The sequence below is a fragment of the Triticum dicoccoides genome, chromosome 1B (assembly GCF_002162155.2).
Source record: "Triticum dicoccoides isolate Atlit2015 ecotype Zavitan chromosome 1B, WEW_v2.0, whole genome shotgun sequence".
Classification (NCBI taxonomy): Eukaryota; Viridiplantae; Streptophyta; class Magnoliopsida; order Poales; family Poaceae; genus Triticum; species Triticum dicoccoides.
Window position 1 is genome coordinate 21,941,651 of NC_041381.1, and position 8,133 is coordinate 21,949,783.

Genomic DNA, 8,133 nt, shown 5'->3' on the forward strand with positions numbered 1-8,133 from the left:
CGCACACACACACACACACAATCTCATATCTTCCCTTAACAGTAAACTTTTGCCTTAATTAATCCCTGTTTATGTCTCTGAGTTTAGGAATCATTTAAGTTTACAAAAACCACCCTCTTTCTGCCTCATCATTCAGGAACTATATTTGAACCCTTGACTCTTGGAGGCCCACACCCTTTTGTTTATTAAAACGTTGTGGTACTTTCCTTTTTTTAGGGGTGGTACTCTCTTTTGGTGGAGTTTTTTTTTAGGTATAGAGTTTTGAATAGGTGGGCCCAACATGAGATAGCCCAGGGCCCAGGCACAGTTAAAACACGACTCAACACTTCATCAAGTATGTAAACGCTCTACGAAGGCGGAAACAGACCCCTCTCCTTCTCTTCCTTCCTCTCGTCCGCGACCTCTCCATGGCGGCCGAGAGGAAGCTCGGAAGGTCGCCGGCGCCGGCGGCGGTGGTGAATGCGAAGGCGTAGGCCAAGGAAGACGACGAGGAGGGGCACTTCTCGTCGCGCTCCTTCGCCGACTTTGGCCTCCACCCCACCATCTGGGCCCTCCTCCAAGGTCCCTCCCTCCCCCGTCTCTTGTTCACCGTGTCTCTGTGACCCTAGACCCTAGTGATTTGGCTGTCCCCTCGGGGAACTAGGAGCTCACCCCATAATGTTGTCCACATCATTTTTGAGAAGAATATGTGCATATGATTTTTAAATTTTCAGTCGGAATGATCAAAATTATATGGAGAGATGTGCGGGGCATCACCCGCCTAGTTGTGATATGGAGAGAGTAATAATACTCCTTCCATTTCAATACACAAGACCACTTCATATTTTTATGTCTAACTCTGATCATTAATTTTATCAACCAAATGTGAGTTATATGCCACGAAAAGTATGCCATTGGATGCACTTCTCAAAAAACTTTTTGATGATATATTTTTGATGGCATATAACTCATATTTTGTTGACCAAAATTATAAGTCAAAGTTTGACACGAAAAACGAAGAGGCCTTGTATACAAAAAAGGAGGGAGTATGTGAACATTAATGCATTTTATTGGATTCCTGTTTAGATTAAGTCCAATTGCCGTCTTCAAATCAGAAATGACAATCCTCTGATCTTCCATATGGCCAGTTTTGAGAGATATTCAGCGCGATGATCCACTTTACAGCAAATCCAGTGTCTAGGCATGGTATTTCCACAAATCTCATGTCTTCAATCAAGATGGCCAGGGCCTGAAACCCGCATCCCCGCGGGTTTTTACCTTATTATTAGGGTATGGGCTAGTTTCTATTCCCATGGGGTTGCTGTTTGGTAAACTCTAAAACCCATCAGGTTTTGCGGGTGCAAACCTGTTCCAGTACTCCATACGTGAAACCACAAAACCCATGAAACATATGACATATGGGCTAAAAATAGACATGAGCTGGCCAAAACCCAATTAAACCATAGGCCTAGCCCAAAAAGACCTTGAAAAATGTTTTTTGCTGGAATTTTGCTGCTAGTTTTTCTTATCGCTGGCGGGGACGGGTTTGTGGGTACAAAAAAAACGTCGGGACGAGGATGGAAAAATATATCCCCTTGTACGGGGATGGGATGGGAACGGGCTTGGATTTTTGTTACGGGGACGGGCAAGCAAAGCCCGACGGGTTTCGTCCCCGTTGCCATCTTTGAGTCTTGAAGGCCCAATACAGTTTGTTCATCAGAAATTAAAAAGAACTATAGAAGCAAAGTATTTACAGTCACCTTTTTGTACACTACACAAAACAATGACCAAGTACACATAGTTAATATTCATTTAAAAGAACACCAGATTCACTTGTAAAATTGTTTGAATCTTACTTATCATCATATGTTTCATTAGGTTTCCATTTAGATATAGCATAAAGTACCCCCCCCCTCCATCCTTATAGCAGCCAATCGCAATCTTCAACGGCAAAGAATTCCTTATGAGAAAGTGAGTTCTTCATTTATACTATGTTCTTTAAGATGGCTGGATCGACAGGAAGCGGTTGGAACACAGCCTTGAGGCACCTTGCTTGCCACTGCCTTTAACTTCCTGGCCTCTCAGTTCTTTCCACACTCTCACATGCTATGATGTTAAGTGCCTGCTGCCCGAATAGGATCCTCTCAATCATCTTTGTGTCGTTATTATCCCGTGGAACATTTGCATCAAGCATGTCAAACATTGAAGTGTGATGGAACATAACCTCCTTGAACCGTTGTATGAAGAAGGGAGGACTGCGTAGCCCATTCACGATGCCAGAAATAAAAATTCTTGGGTTCATCCTCCTCCTAGTTTTTAGCACCTTATCCCTTGCACTATTTACGGCTTCGGTTTCATGACCGTGATTCTTCATCCGAAACATGTAGTTGATTATCTGAATTTCGTCCTTGTCAATGTTCATATCCTCAATTTTAATGATCTCCCATATTGAAGCGGCAACGCCCCCTGGTACTAAAAAGGTACCTTGAACACGTGTGCATAATCAGCCAACCGCTTCCTTGTCTCCTTGATCATTTCACGGGGGTATTACGGCCAATGCAATAAACTGGACATTCATTTTGTTGAGAGCTCCGGTTCTAGCTCGCGCACATCTGTAACTGGGTCTCCCAACCAGAGTGTGATTTTAAGCTATCAATTGGGTTACTGAAGAAGAGGTAGATGACCATGCCTTCGTTTCTTCTGGATCACCAAGCCAAATCACTCCCACTCTACTGGCTTGCCAGCTACTCCCTCCATCCCAAAATAAGTGTCTTAACTTTGTACTAACATTAGTATAAATTTGTATGAAGGTTGAGACACTTATTTTAGGACGGAGGGAGTACTATATAGAAGAAGCACAAGGGCAAATGTTGATCAAAGTCATACATATATAGGTACCTATTTACTGCATAATTTTGTGTGATTAATCTACAGCTAGCATTTTGTTAACTAAGGATTTGTGTGTGCCTTTACCATGTTCACGAATATAGTGTGGAAGGAACTAGGTTTAAGAATTGACGAAGAAAGACACGAAATAACCGTTAAGGAAAAAAACTAGCAATCCCGCATCTCCCTGATCGAAAAAGAGGCCTCTGGCACGATGGTCTCCCTCAACTCTTCGCTGGAAGGTCCATACAATGGCACATATAAAGAATCAAACTTTGCTTTGTCGATCACACCCTGCCAATCATATCATAGACTATGCGGTGAGATAATGGCACGCTGGATCACAAGAGAAAAGGGTGTTATGCTAGAAATGTACCTCTGTGACCAGGACACTCAGGATCTGAGCTACAATTCCCAGGAAAAGAATGAATTTGGAGGCAATTGCGTTAGAATGCGTCCCTACCAGGGAAATAACCATTCGGCCTCCTGAGACCAATTCCTTGGCTCTCAGCTCCAAGAAAAGTGAGAAATCTTTCCTGGATTGTTGTGCATAGGCCTCACGGACCATAGGGAGCCTTTCACGCCTAGCATGTTCATCAATGTCGAATGCTGGGGTGTGGTTCCTTGTTAGATCTTCAGGAGCCTGTAAAGGTAAGATTTTGCTTGCTATACCCACAACTAATTCAATTGGATCAATTTGTCGAGCTCACGCCTTTGAGAGCGAATGCAAGCTGTTGGATGAGCAGACAAGATGCAAGTAGTCACTAGTGAACAGTCGCTCGTAAAATGACCCCGGGGCGACACCAGTCACAACAATAGTCTTCTTGCTTTGACGGAGCGTGACCACTCTTCACCACCATGTTGAAGTCGTTGTCAGGCAAGTCGTTTAGTAGCACACACACACTTCTGGTGGTGGTTGGTTTATGTGAATGAAGGCAGTGGCCGTGGATGGCGTCGGTGGCGGTTGATATCAAGGCAACTGCATTGGGGCCAGAGGAGCAGCCCACATCCACGATCATCATCTTTCCATGCAACAAGGTGTTGGTGTTGCTGCATAAGTCAGTGATTGCCGCGTCTATGAGAGGCTTCATCCTGTTCTGCGTAGCATTCTGCAATCAGGCTGTGGTCCTTTAGAAAATCTAGTCTAACATTTTTGTTAAATGGTGTGCTAATTAGCTCCTTCGCTCAGTAGGTTGCATATTCCTTTTATCTGCAATTTCCAAATTCTCCATAGTAGTTTCCAATGACTTACTCTTCATCGGCACATAATTACTACTCCTTTCATGTGTTTAATTCATTCATGATGCAGAGAGGGAAAGAGTTTAATATCCAATAACAAATGCAACGAGGTGCAAAACGACACATATAGCGGAAATACCCAATGGGTCTCGGGTCCCATTGCACCCAATTTTAAAGTAATCATTTAGCAATTGTAATAAATGTCAAAACATCCAGAAACATTTTGGAAACAAACGTGTTATACTCGTATAAAAGTTCAGTGAAGGAGTGACTTCGGTGGACTCTGGAACAAAAAAAACGAGTTCAAAAAAGTGTGAATAGTAGTATTTACACAGTGTCAAAAATAATTCACCTACAATACCATGGAAGTCATTTGTTCACAAAACTTTTCACACAAGTATAACACTATAGCATTCTTGTTTCCAAGATGTTTCAGCAATTTTTGACTAATTTTGCGGGAAAAGAAAAAGCAATTCGGTTGCATTTGCACCCGAGACCCAAAGATCCACGTACCACATACAACAGATAGTTTACCCAATCATATCCATCCCGATTTCTTATCTAGGGTTGCTCTATCGGCTTAGCTTGTTCTCCTTTGAATTCTAAGTAATATAAGCTGTATATATCATGAACAAGTTCAGTTTTGGAAGCGAAATGTCAAAGAAACTGTGATCAGAATCACCCCATTAATTGAGAGAGAAGATAAGGTACCACCTGAAAACTGGAGTTGCGTGCATAGCTTGTTTCGTCGTGCCCTGGATTCATATGAATAGCCTGTATGAAGGCCATGGCTTTGCTTGGAGGAAGCTAGGCTGATAAAAGTTTGATGGAATCTGCAAACACGTAGGTACTATCAATAAAGTAGCACTTAAATATTTTTGTTTTTCTCTGGGACCATTCACTGTAGCCACTGGTATGGTGCTGAAAACGTCGTTGCACCTAAATCTGGCAATGATGTCTCCAAAAAAAAAACCTAAATCTGGCAATGAATTTTCAGAAATTCTAGAGTAGCATATTCCATAGATACAATCTTTTCTTTCAGAGAGGTATTGTTTTTATTTATTTACAGTGACAGTCATTAAGTTTTCTTCAGTGCTTATGCAGAGTAACCACGTCGCTCACCACGTTCCTGAACACACCGCAACTCAGCAAGAACATAGCAATGATCTGAAGCCGTCGAGCTGATATGTTTCACAGAAGAATACGCGAACAAGGACAGAAAATCTGCATTGCTAACAGCACGATCGAGTCGTGCTTTCACACTGGAATTTCCCTGTTGTTTATTGTCCCATGTAAGAGGAACACCTCTCCAGCCTAGGTCTTGAAAGGAACAGTGATCCAAGACCTTCCAGAACCCTCGCATTTGCCAGTCCGGCCTTGGATGGATGCTAAAATGCTCATCAGCATATACATAGTTTCGTTAAAATCTCCCATACAGAGCCAACCAGAATGTGGAATTGCATGTAAAGTACGCAAGAACTTCCAACTATGATGTCTATTTTCAGTTCGAGGTTCTCCGTAAAAACCCGTGAAGCGCCAAGCTTGCTGCTCATCGCTAGCCTTGACACTTACATCGATGTGCGCACGGCTATAGTTCTTCAACTCAACAGTTACATTATCTATCAAGAACAAACCAATGCCACCACTAAGGTCGTTGCTATCAACAGCAAAACACCCCAAAAAACCAAGGAGGTTCTTCAGACTCTCAACTTTGGTCCCTTTAATCTTTGTTTCCATGATAAACAAAAGGGAGGGTCCTTCCTGCTTCACAATCTTGCGAAGCTCACGAACTGTCGATGGGTTCCCTAGCCCCCGACAGTTCTAGCTTAAGCAATTCATTGGGACGGGCAAGGCTGTCCTGCAGCCTCTGCCGAATTCTCAGGAGTTGGCTTCTTCTTCTTCGGAAGCCTGTTATAACCATACTCAGCCCCAGAGTCATCATCCACTTTGTCATCCTTTGCATCAGCCGGAGCAACAATCTCAGGCTGCTCGCCGGCTTCTGTCAGCAGAAGCTGTGGTGTAGTTTCCACACGACGGTAGACCTGCTGAGGTGCTTCCTTTCTTTTTTGCTGATTCTTCTTCTTAATCGGTGAGTTCACCTCGTTGCCCCCCGCCGGTACATTGCTGGAATTCTTAGACTCCCTCTTGCTGTCCGAGCCCGACTGCTGTTGTCTGGCCGCATACTCCCCTGGTGCAGTTTTCCTGCGCTCCTCCGGTGCCCTCAACTTCGGACCAAAGGGTAGCTCCCCCTTATCATCCCGGTGACCTGGAGTTGGGCAAAATGGATCAGAGTGACCAAGACGGCCACAAGAGAAACAAAAGTGGGGTACGTTTTCATACCGAATATCATAGGGATCCCGCTTCTATCTCTTTGCTGACTCAATGACAATCCACCGTCATAGTGGTTTATTCACATCAATGGAAACTCTCGCCCTCAGAAAGCCACCCAGGTGATCGAACTGCGTGTGAGTAGCTCCTTTATCAATCTGCTTCGCAAAAACTTTTCCCCATGGGTCATCCCGAAGGTTGTAGGGTAGGTTCAAAACCCTAGCCCATAGATGCAACTTATCAAACTCAACCTCATCGGGTCTCATACAATCCTTGAAATCTGCCAAGATGACCGCATTCTTACTGATATGCCAAGGCGATCCGTCCCAGATGCGGTCCCTATCTCGCTGCGATTCTAATTCAGCAACAAAAATATTCTCTCCCATCGATCTGAATTGAAGTCCCCGAGGGTTCCCCCACGCCGGACGTGATGGTATGGATGTGGAGCACGCTGCGATGCAGCACCTTCCCTGCTAGTAGCCACTTCTCCGGCGTATCCTCCTCGCGATCATCAATGACCAACGGAGTAGCTTCCTCGTCGGTGATCCCCGACTTCCCAAGAGCTTCCTCCAAACGAGCCCTATCTGTGCGCAGCGGGTCCGAAGCCCCCGCTGATTGCTTGCCATGATCAGATGTAGCCATCCTCTCAGGAGATCGATGCGCTCCGCCGGTCGAGATCGACGAGTGCGAGTTTTTTCCGCCGAGCCCCCGTCGCCACCGCCAGGGAGGTTTAGGGTTTCGTGGAATCAGACTATGGTATTTATAATTGCAGTATTGCCAAAACCGCAGTATTTCCTCTGTATTAAAAAAAGAACCTCTGAACTCTTTTTTAAAAACAGAGCTGCCGAAGAAAACGAATCTGTTCGCCAGCTTCCTCGCTGCAAGCCGCCGCTGCCGCTGCCGCACTCTTTTTGACATCGTCGGCCATGGACAAGCTAAGAGAAAGCAATGAAAAAAATGATGTCCTTCGTACTTCCGCTTGCACCCGGCCGTCCTCTCCTCCTACGCCCCGTGCATGTATCTGGTCAGTACGCTGGCCAGCCATGGTCGTGCTGATGGCTGCAATCGCGAGTCCACAAGGCACTGCTGTCCACACATGCACTGCTTCCGACCGTCGCCCGTGCCTCCGCTCACCGTCCTAGCCGGCTCGCCACTATGCGCCTCTGTTAGGCCAAGCCATAGCGTCGGTCAATATTCTGTATCGCGTTGCTGCGCTCCCGCCGCCGATGATACCCAGGCATGCCACCTGGTCTATTTATGCGAGCATGGCCATTCATTTTGCAAGGCCAGCTAAGAACGTCCATGTTGCAACTGCTATGAAACGGCTATGCAGCTAATTTACGTCGTTGTAAACGAGTACCAACCAAACACGTCAAAGTATTCTCAATACTTCAAAATACTTTGACATGTGAAAACTGTGGTATCTAGTACCTATAGTTGAAAATACTGTAGTCTTCTAATACTACAGTTTTTGCAATACCTTGTTATCAAACACAGCCTAAGTTATGCTATAACACTGAAATTGACTGACCACAATTTTGGTTCAGTCGATTGGTTAGGAATTGAGTGGCCCATTTCCCAAAATCGGGCAACCACTTGTTGTCAAATAATAATAATAATAATAATAATAATAATAATAATAATCAGGGAACTGCCCTATAGCCACTCCCATCATTACAACTTCGGTAGATATTCATATAG

At 44.7% G+C, this 8,133-nt stretch overlaps 1 pseudogene; it reads right to left on the minus strand.

Moving 5' to 3' along the window:
* Positions 1–3,033: 3,033 nt before the first annotated feature.
* LOC119350024 lies at positions 3,034–3,956 on the minus strand (annotated as a pseudogene).
* Positions 3,957–8,133: the final 4,177 nt, after the last annotated feature.